The following is a 13,720-nucleotide window of genomic DNA, read 5'->3' as shown; positions in this document are numbered from 1 at the left end:
AGAAAGATATTTAATAATTAGTATATTTAAAAATTATCTTTAACAAAACCTCTGAAATTCACTCAAAAAACCATAGGTTTCAGGCCTTATATAGTTAGGAATTAGCATTTGAAAAAACTTGCAAATTCACTGAAAAAACCATAGGTTTCAGGCCTTATATAGTTAGGAATTAGCATTTTAAAAACCTTGCAAATTCACTGAAAAAACCATAGGTTTCAGTTCATATATAGTTAGGAATTAGCATTTAAAAAACCTTGCAAATTCATGGAAAAAAACATAGGTTTCAGGTCCTATATAGTTAGGAATTAGCATTTAAGAAACCTTGCAAATTCATTGAAAAAACCATAGGTTTCAGGTCATATATAGTTAGGAATTAGCATTTTAAAAAACCTTTGAAATTGCATCTATATAGTTAGTTGGACTAACTATATTTTGCGCACCCGCAATCCACTGCTGATGATGTCACATATTACATCATTCATGACATGGTCAGTGACATCACTGATGACATCTCAAATGAATATATATATATACGCACATTTTTTCAATTTATTTAAAACATGTATTCTTTCAAATTGCATTATTTATATTAGTTTTATTTATTATTTTATTTTATTACCCTTTACACCCTCAAAACGAATCCCACCCTGCTCCCTTTAAATACCCCTGCACCACATAATCATAACCCACCCTTACTCCTTAAAATACCCCAACACCCTTAAACACTAACCCATCTTAACCCTATAAATATACCCTGTACCCCAAAACCCAAACCTATCCCTAAACCCTAAAAATACCCCTGTACCCCAAAACCCAAAACTAGCCCTGAACCCTATAAATACCCCTGTACCCCAAAACCCAAACCTAGCCCTGAACCCTAAAAATACCCCTGTACCCCAAAACCCAAACCTACGCCTGAACCCTAAAATACCCCTGTACCCCAAACCTAAACCTACCCCTGAACCCTAAAAATACCCCTGTACTCCAAAACCCAAACCTAGGCCTGAACCCTAAAAATAACCCTGTACCGCAAAACCCAAGCCAACTCCTGAACCCTAAAATAGCCCTGTACCCCAAAACCCAAACCTAGCCCCGAACCCTATAAATACCCCTGTACCTCAAAACCCAAACCTACCCCAGAACCCTAAAAATTCCCTGTGCCCTAAAACCCAAACCTAGCCCAGAACCCTAAGAATACCCCTGTACCCCAAAACCCAAACCTACCCCTGAACCCTAAAATACCCCTGAACCCCAAAACCCAAACCTAGCCCTAAACCTTTAAAATACCCTTGTGCCCCAAAACCCAAACCTACCCCTGAACCCTAAAAATACCCCTGTACCCCAAAACCCAAACCTAGCCCTGAACGCTAAAAATAACCCTGTACCCCAAAACCCGAACCTACCCCTGAACCCTAAAATACCTCTGTACCCCAAAACCCAAACCTAGCTCTGAACCCTAAAAATACCCCTATACGCCAAAACCCAAACCTAGCCCTGAATCCTAAAAATACCCCTGAACCCCAAAATCCATACCTATCCCTAAACCTGAAAACTACCCCTGTACCCCATAACCCAAAACTATATCTGAACCCTTAAAATACCCAAACACCCCAAAAAATATACCTCAGTACCCCAAAACATATACCCCTATACCCATACTTACCGTACCTAAACATTTAAAAAAAACATGCTTTTACCATTCATGCATTTACAACGAATTTCGTTGTAAATGTATGCGTGGTAAAAGCATATAAAATGTAATGCCATGAGTAATAATGGCATTGCAGAGTCATGGTACTTTCGTAATGAAAATATGCGGAGTGATGGTATGCGGAAACAAAGTTGCGGAATAATGGGTGTATACCCTCCCCCGGTAAGTATATTGGTGGCACGGCGGCCCACATCTCCAGCAACATACTCATATTTTTTCACCACCCATTTGAAAAATGCACAGGTCTCTCACATTGATGGCCAGCACCGACATACACTTCTAGACACACCTCCCACCACAAGTTTCAGAATTGTGAACTTTAGAGCTGGGGAGCTACGTTTGAATCTCTGCATCAGCTCAACATCCTGTGATTCAAGGCAAATCGCTTTGTCTCCTCGTGCCTACCACAAATTAATATGTTCTTCTGTAATGTAAATTGTGCTCATGCCATGTTGTCGAATTCGCGCTATATAATATTGCAAGGAAAAATAAAGTAGGGAAACTCGAGTTTACACACTACTGAACGCGCACTCTTAAGTGCATCAGCAGTACACTGTGAATCGGAGCGTTTCACAGGCCTGTCAAAGATAAGAAATGCTATCAAAACGAAATCCTACAAAACAATATACTACTGGCCGGCAGCAATTCATACCCGGACAACGTTAGGATGGGCTGCTAGTCTTGTATATATCTAGAGTAGCTGGCCATGTCAAGACATGAATGTACTATGGAAACATGTTGTGAGGGATCAGCATTTGATAGCGCTTGTACTTTAGCACAATCTGATGACATACCTCCATCAGAAAAGATATGGCCAAAGAATTTTAGCTTTGTCTTATGCAACTCACATGTTGGCATTCAAAGTCAAATCTACCTCGGCACAAGTAAATGACATACCTGTGTGAGAGCTTTATCATGTTCTTTTTGTTTCGCTCCTAAAATATGTTATCGCGATAATTGAATGCATTCATTATAGGCTGCATGATACCTTGGAATAGTTCTGCAGTAGATGACACTCCAAAACGTAGTCTTTTGTATCGAAACGTGTAGAAAACATTGTAATGTACCTGTAATCTTCTTCAAGTTCCATCGGATTATGGCAAGAGAAGACCATTTAGTTGCGTTATCATGTCAGCATGTGTGGACCTGGATGTCATTTTTGTTCAATGGCTTTGTTTGCCTGATGCATTCAATGTAGATGCATACTGCTCCTTTGCGTCCTTTTTGGGAACTACCACGATGGGTGAAACCGATTGCGTTGGACCAGCAGAACGCTCAATAATATCATGCTTAAGTAACAATTCAAGTTCTCTTTCAACAGCATATTATGAATGAAAAGCAATTCGCCTATGTCTCTGAGCAACAGGATGGTCGTCCTGATTAATATGCAACTTTACTTTCATAGTCTTGATGGCTGTATTATGGCATTCATTTAAACGTATGACTCCTATGTGAGTAGAGCTTTTCGTTATAGGTATTTTGCATGCCTAAGGGATTATTTGTTCATACTTGTCAATAGTACTCTATTCCCTTGGCAGACACAAGGGGTCTCTCTCTTCTCTTATATATCTGGTAAGTACATTGACAGTATGTAGTTGTATTCTTTCAACCACAGTGTTCTCATACACTTAGCTGTCACTTTGTACTTTTCTTGAGACCGGGTTGATCTCGGCTGGACAGCACTTATAACTGGAAAAGGAAACAAGGGAACCCTACTCACTGGGAGCCTGGGTAAATAAGCTATTTAAGAAAACAAATGGCTCCTGTGGAATAGTATGGAAGGTTTCTGATATAGTAATGCACAATGGCTATAGAAAAGGTCTGGCAGGATGTCAAAAAGAAAATCTGACTACACACCTTCACGATTTAGTGACATTTTATGCAATGAATTATAAAGAAATTGAGTAAATAACACATTATATATACATGAGTATTCAAGTTCACAATTATGACTGTACAAAAAACTGAACAATTAGAAAATGGTGTTTGGTGTCCCAGTAAAAGCACTATTGAAAGTGACATATAAAAGGGACAAATGAGTAAGGTTTCAAATTAAGTAAGGCGACCATAAAAATTATATTCCGTTGACTAACAGCAATTTTAACAATTAGAAAATGTTGCTGTTTGGTCCGCCTCATTAAACTGTCTACGGCGTTTCGACCCGGTAAGGGTATTGGGTCTCTTCACCCAATTCACAGGGACCCAGCCAGGTGCCCAGGTGAGGGTAGTGAAGGCAGGCAAGTGGTACGATGGAGCTAGCCCAGGAGCTCAATACAGAATAAAATAATAAGAGAGTCCAGATTATGAGGAACATAAAGCGCACAGTTGTGCTATATGTATGGGGGAGCGCAGAATCGTTGCAAAAAGTGGATGCTTGGCCAGCTGCCGTTGAAGGTATAGTTCATTTAAGGCGTCGCACGCTGCAGTGAGCGCGGATGTGGCTGCGTGTGCTCCCCTGGCGTTCTGAAGCAGAGGAATGTCCTTCCCTGCTGGTGCGATGACAGCACTTATAAACTCAGCGTTATTACTCTTTACTATGTATAGCTCTATGTTGCATAGTAGCATGGTACTTTCATGTATGGTCTAACCACCAGGTTCTCGACCACCAACATGTAGATTCTCTGTAAATGCTTTTAACTGCTTTAAAGGTGCTGGAACTGCGCTTTGACTCCACATGCACTGAACGTCGATTTTATACTTCAGCACTGGCACAGGTGGCATGCACTAACAGTTTGCCTGGACCACGGCAGAATCTATGAGAGAGCACTGTCAATCTTTGGGTTACTTTTCCCCTATCTCGTCGCCATTTGTTGTGTCTTCCCAGCTGGAGTACCCACCAATGACTACCCCTCACACATTGCTTAGTAATACACGTCTTTATTCGTGTGTGTGTGTGTAACTGCACACTCAACATTCTAAAGCAACCTTCACTACAATACACTCTATTAATTAAGTCACAGCTCCATGGAGTTCATCAGGAGCCACAATTCGCAAAACACTACACCACTGAGGTATGAAAGTGACTAGTCATTCAGCAGTGTTCTGAGTAATTTGCAAACAGTTCAATATTTCTTCGAGGTGGAAATAAAAATAGCATTTCCATAATCTAGTTGGGCTTTGACTAGGGCAGTGATGTTAGAAACATGAAACCTCTTATCAACAAAAAGTAGATAATGGCACAGGCTCCCCACTGGGGGACACAGGAACTGATGACTTTGGCAAATTCTGATTCAAGTTACGAACTCGAATCCAAATGCCAAGGTTCCATAATGTCTGAGAAGGCTTGGAACAATAACCCATGATTTCTGGCCACCAGTGTACCAACTCTAGTGTGATGCTGTCTGCAGAGGTAATTAACAGCTCTACTTTTGATGGATTTTGCTTCATAAAATGTGATGACCTCCACCGAGTCCAAGAAAGACTGAGGGCAAGAGCTGATACATTTACGCGTGAGCCCAAAAATAAGTTGGGTGTCACATGCATATAGTTAATATCTTGCTCACAACTTGGTCAGCAGGTGTGCAAAAGGGTATATGTAGATGTTGCATAACAGCTACAATTTTGAGCCCTGAGGAAGGATGCAGTTTAAAGGTCTAGTTTTGGATTTAAAAGAGGGCAGAATGACAGGTTGCTGGCAACTTGTTAAATAAGCGGCCATCCAAGTAAAGTACAGTGTAGGCTATCCCCGGATTTCTGAGGATGGATTTCAAGGTGGCATGGTAGATGGTATCAAAAGCTGTCGAGAAAACCAAAAATACTAGGGCCCGAGCCTTGCTCATGTCCACCAGAGTGCAAAGATCATCAAGCACTGATGTTATTACTAGCTCATTACTTCTGCCAGTCCTCACTGCAAGACTGAAAAAGGTCAAGAATTTCATTAACCCCTACTTATTTTTATAAATAGTTGAAAACTAAACTTTCAAGTAGTTTTGACAAATAAGGTAGTAGGTAAATGAGCTTCCAGTTGTTCACTTTTGAAGAGTTTAAGGAGACATTTTTAAATATTGGCTTGACCACTACAGTCTGCATTATGTTGGAGAAAACGCGAGAATTTAAAGAGCTATTAAAATCCATACCTGTTCTTTAATATGATATTTGCTAAGCAAGTATAGCCAGGTTTCTGGTGTGGGGCCTAGTGAGAAAACTGAACTACCTCAGCTGTGTGTAACTTTAAGAAGCGCTGCCTCAGAAATGTGCTTGGAGGACTCGAGTTTGAAAGTAGCTAAATATTTGAGGCTAACTATCCAGTGGAACTTTAGGAAATTGTCTCCCTAATGCAAACTTTCACTGGCAATCTCCCTCCCTTGTCGTCTGGCGCCAGGTTGTGGCAAGATTCTTCCTTGTCTGTGTCATGCCATTTTCTTCTGTTCTTTCTCTTAGTATTCACACTTGACACCATCTTCAGTTTTAGGCCAACAGTGCCTCTGTGTGGCAGGATCTGGCGTGAAGGCTAGCAGAAGCATGTTTGGGTAGCTTTCGACCCTCAACCCTTTGGTTGCGAGTCAGTCTGGCATAACATCATGTTACATGCACTCACTCACCAAGGATCTTCAGGGTTGTTAGGTCTGTGAGCAGAGTCCATCAGCAGCATTCGGTCAGCACTCTGAGGTGGCAGTGCAAGGAAGTGTGGCGCTGTGGAATGGGAGCTTGCCTCTGGAGGTTACGCTATCGGCAAAGGCTGCTGTCTATTCAGCCCCCGCCTTGAAATATCTCCCCAAAATTTCTAGCCTACTATTTCAGGCCTGAGAACATTAAGCCCCATTGTTGTTCATCTGACTGGTGAGCAGAAATATTGGAGGAATGAACAGCTGCTCCTCACATTTTACTCTTTTCTTTCGTGTGCAATCTGTTGGCAGTTGGGTGCTTTACTTTTTGAGTTTTTGCCTTCTTAAGTCCTTGAAAGACCGACTTCGTTATTAATGGCTAGGGAGCCTAGACCCTGAGGAATTATCTTTTTCACCTGTGAGTCCAAAGTGGGTGGGGGCGGTATAATACTCCGAGGTGAGGCTCCAAGAAGGTGGGTACTGAGACTTCTAAGCTTCATCCTCGAATTTCTGCTGCAACTGGATGGGCCTTAGATTGACAGCTGTGAGTCATGGAGCCAGCCTTAATTGCAGTGCCTTTCGCTTTACAAATGAGATAGCATTTTGATTGAGAGACTTAGGGGAACACAGAATAGTATAACAAGTGTTATTACCAACTGAGTTTCTTTGCATTTCTGCCTTCCAAATGTAAGACAATTTGTAAAAATAAGAAGTCATTTTGAAAAATGACATCTAATTCAAGTTTGTATGGGTACCCACAATGTTGGAGATGTAGAAAAAAACACTGCTTATAAACTCTATTTTTTTCTCATTTCAGAAATATATTGATTTCCTTAGTACCTATTCTTCACTCTTTATATTAAACCAAATTAATTGCGATATACCCGTTACACAATGAAAAACCATTGCATGACGCAGCTCAGTTATTGGACCTGGGTTCCTTGGGTTCTTGGTGAACCTACAAGACCTATATATCCCCACAACCTGAAGGGTCCAGCAGATGTAACGGTATATTGCTTCCAAAAATCTTTCATACTTTACAGATGAAAACGGCACAAATGGCTGTTTTTTTCAACTCAGTTTCAATATTTTCTATTTTCAACTGTTAGTTTCTATAAAAAAAGAAAACCTTAAAGGATCTACACAAATGACCCCCTGCTGAATTCAGAACATTATCTTGTTTTCAGAAATGTATAGCTTTCTGTCATCCAGTATTAGTTTCTTACCCATTTCTACCACTAACTGGAAGGAGGTTGAAAGCTCACAAAATAGGAAAAAAAGGCTATGCCCTAGTAAAATGCCAAAACTTTATCAAACATTTTGATTTTCTGACAAAAGTCTGCCTGTCCCTGAAATCTGAGAAGATGGTGATTTCAGCACCACAAACCCTTGCTATGCACTTCAGGATGCGTGGTTGGAAGGATGTTCTCTTTGTTTTGATCCTATGTGGGAAGTGTTACCATGTTGAGTGTGATGACCATCGAGGTACGGTTATCGTGGTATGGGATGCAGGTTGCAGCAATGTAGTGAATGATGAAAGACAAATGCACAGCTTTATGGTTTGCAGTATGCTAGTAGCTTTGAACAGCTCTGCAAGTCCCTTTATTTTATTTCTTATGATGTACCTGCTTTGATATTTAATGCACTGGGGTGTCTAATCTGAGATTTTGTTCTGGTCCTGAGCTCACTTGGTAGGCAGGAGAGAGAAGTGGAGAGATCATTTGAGATGAGTATTTTTATTATCTCATATCTGAGTGTCTTTGTGAGACTTAAAGAAGCAGTCAGATTGTATACATATTTGGGACCTGCAGTGGTGGAATATATTGAAGTACTCTGATTTGTCCGGCAATGTGTGACAGCTCTCTTCAGGTATTCCATGCCTGTTCATTTGGTGGTCTGTTTTTTGGCTGTACGCTGCTAGTGGTGGACAAACCTCATAGTAGATATGGCTTATGTGAATTTAAGAGGTATAACTTACAATTTATCTACTGGCTGCTATATGTTATTATGGGTATAGTTAATAATAAACGCAATAACTGTTATGTATGCAAGTACATAACTGTTTAATGCCATTGCAAACCATAGGTCAGTCCTTCTTTTACCTACATTTCAAAAGCAGTTTGCTGGTGAGTTGTTTGCAATTAATGGGTTGTAAGCTGAGGATTGGATTTGAGGGCGCAACTATTTTTGGGCTATGTTGCTGGGATGTGGGTGGTACAATTATCTAGGAAACAGCAATATTTTAACTATATTTGGAAATTTATATTCTCCCGGGTGCTTAAAATGTTGGCTGGTAGTGAGCTCCAGCGCTTAGTATCTTGAGCTGAGAAAGCAGTGCCTCCTAAAGATTTTTTATGGTAAGGTGTTATGATCATAAGTTATGCATGCTTGGAGCTCAGAGTTCTGTGTGGTTTGAATTGCCTAAATTTAACAAGTGGGTATAACAGTTCTTTTTGCTTGGGAGGCTCTGTGAACAATGCAGAGTGACTTGAACATTGACCTTTTAGCTATACTCAATGGAGCAATTGCAGAATTGATGTCATGATTTCTCTTAGGTGAAGGTGGGGAAGCCGTTGGGCATCATTTTTGATGCGTTGATTGTGCGTATGAATGCCGATGTGCCATGGTATAGGCTGTTGGCAAGGTCAAGCTTGGAGGTAACAATTGTGAGAATTTCTTGCAGTTTATGTTGATGTGCAAGGTTTGGGAAGACATGATGTAGTCTTTTAATTGTTCAGAAGGCACTCTTTTTGACATTGTTAGTATGAGGGTTCGGTCCGAATCCATGGTTACTCTATAAAGTTCCTTAGGCCATACCGCAGTAGGTTTTCACTTTTGCCATTGTCTGCATGCATTAATCTCTGGTTTTGCGGTATTGAGCTTTAGATTGTTATTCATCATCCAAGTGTTTATGCACGGAAGACGTCATAAAGTTGTGAATCGAAGGTCGATCTATTTTTTAACTGAATTGGGTGCCATCTGCATAGTTGCTGCAGGTAACGTTGTATAATTTAATCAGATTAGGAAGATTTTGAAAAATAGAGGGGATATGATGGACCCCTGAGAAACCCCACAGTGTTGTGTGGGATGAGGTCATGTGAAAGGTGGCAGGTAGACATCACTTTGTGTGTGAGATAAAAAGCAGTCCATTTTAGAGCATATTCACGGATTCTGAGATTGTGGAATGATCGAAGTAGTGTGTGTTGGTGGACAGTGTCAAACCCACCTGATAAACCAAAAGCAACAGGGCAGCAACTTTGTTCTTGGCCACTTTGAGTTTTAAGTCATCCCTGATGGATATGATGGCTGACTCTGTGCCTCTGCCTTATCTGAAGCCAGACTGCTGGTCGAACAGTAAGCCATAATGTTCGGTGAAGTTAGAGTGTTGAGTAAACACTGCTCTCGAAATTGTTTCCTAAGAATGGTCTATTTCATGTGGGCCTGTTGCTTGTTTTGTCGAATGTTTTGAGGCTTTTTTATAGTAAAAATATGATGTAAGAGGTTTTTGGCTCAGGTGGGATTGAACCTAGGTCCAGGGACTTGTTGAGTCGCCACCTAGCTCCCTCTCCTGCAAAGGTTGAGTGAAAGACATTTCTAAAGATTTTTGGCGGTGCTGTGTCTGAAGGTGATCCTGATGGATTGGCTGCAATGGTAATAATGTAGGAAATCTTTTTGTGACACTTCATTGAAAGTATGCTTTGATGGCTGATTATTATTTTCTCTTTCTATGGTGGTTAAGTTATGTGCTGTTATCTGCATAACCTTTCAGGTAATTTTCAATCTTTTTTATTTTTTAGATTAATTCATTGGAGATTTTGTTCCAGAATTCTTGTGATTTTGGTGTTTCTCTGCTGAGGGACTCTGAATTGCATAATTCTGCTAAAAATGTATGGAGTTGTTTAGAAGTGCAGTCTGCTTCAGTTATGCATGTAGAGTAGTTGTGTCTTTTTGGGTGTTCTGAAGGCTCTTTTTTAGGTTGAGCCTAGCGCAGCGTGCATGCGCTGCTGTAGGAGATGACCTTTAGAAATTGGTCAGCTCTTTTCCACACACTTGTGCATGTGGCGGCATCCAACTTGCGGGAGCAAGCAGCGGCGCATGCACGCGCTTGTTTACATTAGCCTGCTCGCAGTTGCCTTGCCAGCTCGACATCCTTGCGCTTTCACTTTCATTTGCAGCCATGCTAGGTTTACTTGGGGATGGGTACAGTGTGTTCCTTGTGTGTTACATGTCTCTCAGGGTTCCCTGTGTCTCCCTCAGCTGTAGTGCTTCTCAGGTTGTCCTTTGTCTTCTCCCTGGGGTGTACAACTCTTTCCCCAAACTCTCCACCCCTCACTCTACTCTGTCCCTCAGTCCAGGTTTCCCCGGCTCTATGCTGCGGTGACTCTTACACCATTTCCGGCTCCCTTGGCAACCCTTGGCCTTGTGATTATTTGCATTTATTGTGATGTTGTTGGCATTGGAACCAGCACACAGTGCATGCCTTAGCCGTGTGTAGGCGGCAGGAGGGATCTCCAGTGCTGTGACATCATGGGTTGGGTAAGGGAGGGGGGGGTATGTTCCTCATCTGGACTCCGCTCTGTGTACCCGGCTGCAGCTGGCTGCGTCTGTCCCCATCGCACTTCTTCTACGTGGGTCTATTATAACTAGTCCTTCCCCCTCCTCCCTCACCCCCCCTACTCCATGTATTATGTATCCTCTCTTGGCATGCTGCCACTGCCGAACATCAATCCCTCAAACACCGTCTCTGGCTAATCTCTTCCCCTGCATGCCGGCCTGCGTTTTCCTCTCCCCATGGAACGAGCCTTCCTCGCTCTACCATGCCTTTCTTGCTTCTTTACTCGTTCTTGTTTTTTCTCCCACATCTACTGTGCTACCTCACCTGTCCACCCCCTGTAAGTTGTGTAATTCCACGCACCAGAGACATGTTCAAGCCAAAACATGATCGAGGAAATCACTTGGGAATGAGTTCCAAGAATAATTGTTAGGCGGCGGTAACATTAACATTATAGGGTGTCTTAGAAAGCCCCTAGCGCACACTTTGACCACCGCTTCATTTTCAGTCTGAGGTGGACGAGAAACCACTGTGCCGGTATGAGTACGCCGGGGTGTTTTCCTGTGTGTTCTTGGGTAATAGTTGTTTGCTGCTGTTGTTTGCCTACGTGGATGAGTTGGGCAGAGGATACAGAGAAGCTGCCTGCCTGGCTGTGTGCTCGTGGGCAGGCTCAGAGCGTAGCTCTGGAAACTAGAGAAGTAAAATGGCTAACTCCTGCACCGGCCCTGCTGCTCTCCGTATTCACATCTGACAAAAATCCACCGTAATTTACTCATGTTTTGAACTCTGTTTTTGCCTCTTCGGTGGCTGACAGAACTCAACCCGGTTTCACCTGCCCCCATTCTGATTGTGGCATTCTGTTGGGACTGTTATGAACAGTTCTACCCGGGCTGAGAGTGCATGTGTTTTCAAGTTGTTTTACCTGTATGCTTCTACCCCCACCTGCACTTCTGTCTCTCACTCCAGCCATTCTCACCCCTATTATGCTGTTTTGCCCTTGTGCTTCTTCCCATCAGCTGGACCTTGTGCTTCTCTTCCCCTCCAACCAATGTCCCATGTTGCTCTCTGTTGCAGGTGTCCTGTGCTTCTTCCACCCTCCATGTAGTTTCACTCACTCTCCAAGTTGATACCCCCGCTCTCCATGTTGCTTTTTCCACTGATACCCTCCTTGTTGCATCCATCCATCTGCTTAAAAAATAGTAATTTCATACTACTGTTTTTTACACCCAAAACTGTGCAGTAAATAAAAAGAAAAAAATACCCACACATACAAAATGACCTAGTCACATCATAGCACCCTTTCCCATCCTCTTTGGCCATTCTGCATAGCATTGCTGAAACTATTGACAATACCAACAGGCCCAGTTAGATCTCAAAGGTGACACCTATTGCCATTGCCAATGCTTGTTTGGTCTTTGTTATGGCATGGCTTTATCTGTGTCATCATTGCTTTTCTCAATTTATTTTGTAGTATTTTCAGTTATATTTGCATTCTTTTGAAGTTCTCTTCAACCCGTGTGGAGTTGTTTTTTGTGGTCAATCCTGGATTGTTTTTGTTAGTATTTGTGTGTCCAGTGCAGCTGTGATCTTGTTGTTGAAGTGTATGTCTTTCTGCCACATGCTTATTAAGGTTCTTTCAAGGTGGGTGTTGAGTTGCTGGATGTCTAGTTTTTTTTTCCATTGTCTATACAATTTTTTATCGTTGTTGGTTTTTGGTGCCTTCAAAGTGTTGTCATTATTAGGTTTGCTGATCTTGAAAGTGATGATTTTGTGTGCCCTCCAGTTTATGGGGTAGTGGTCTGTAACTGTGGCTTTTCCTAAGGGTGGAAATAAGACTTCTAGAATGTGTTATGGCGAGAAATGATATGTTGTAGGTTGAAGACTTTAAGGTTGGTTGTGATAGATGAGGTTAGAGTATTCTTGTCAAACCATTTGTTGAGGTTTCCTAGAATTGTTAGCTTTGGGTGTTAGCTAATGTATCAAATAAGACATCTTTAAAATTGGCATTGCTGTGTAGTGATCTATATATTAAGGAGGGAATATGTTATAATTGGAGTGGGTGACATATTATCATCAAGGATTCATAGATGTCCATGGTGAGGTTTTCAATTATTTTTATTTGCAGGGTATTTTGGATGATAGCCAGGCCTCCACCAATATTGTCATTATAATTTTAGTTTATAATGAAGAAATCAGGATAGATGGCTTTGTGGCATGTGGGTACAGAATCTGCGCTGAGCAGTGCTTAATCTGAGCCGGGGCTTTCCGGTGCTAAGCACCGGTACTTAATTGATTTCTGGTGCTCAGCACAGGCACCTAATTGCCAACACCATACATAGAGCAGTCTACCACATGGTGTGCTGCTCATCTAATTTAGAGATGAGCAGAACATCGGTTGTCTAGGAGTACAATATACATTAACATTGCAAATACCTGCCTCCCCAGCAATTCCTTTAGCTTTGGGGACCTGGAATAATTTGAACTGTCGCATTTACCTGCTAGAGAGATGATTAGTAGTTGTTTTGGCAGCAATGACAAGGGCGATGGGTGGTGCAAGCTGCAGTGGCCTCCCGGTCAGAGCCCTGACACTAAATATTTTACAAATTAAGCACTGGCACTGTACTATGTTTCTCCCAGGACGGTGAGGCTGTGAGTTATTTCTAAGAGTATGTCAGACATGTTAAAGCAGTTTTGTATTCATGGATCTTTTGTTGAAGAGTAGGCATGTTAGTTATGTTTCTTTTTTTTATTTATGTCCTGTAGTATACGTGAAGGGGTTTAGGGCATTTTGATATGCCTGATTTGGGGGTGTATTGTGCTTGCTGATTTTGGTGGAGGTGGAAGGGTGGCTGTTTGGTTAAAGAAATTAGAATTTTGAGAAAGGTTTGTTTGTGTATGTGCTTTTAGTGGTGG

The sequence above is a fragment of the Lissotriton vulgaris genome, chromosome 6 (genome assembly GCF_964263255.1).
Source record: "Lissotriton vulgaris chromosome 6, aLisVul1.2, whole genome shotgun sequence".
Lineage (NCBI taxonomy): Eukaryota > Metazoa > Chordata > Amphibia > Caudata > Salamandridae > Lissotriton > Lissotriton vulgaris.
The sequence above is the reverse complement of the archived record's forward strand: the minus strand, read 5'-3'. Positions refer to the sequence as shown.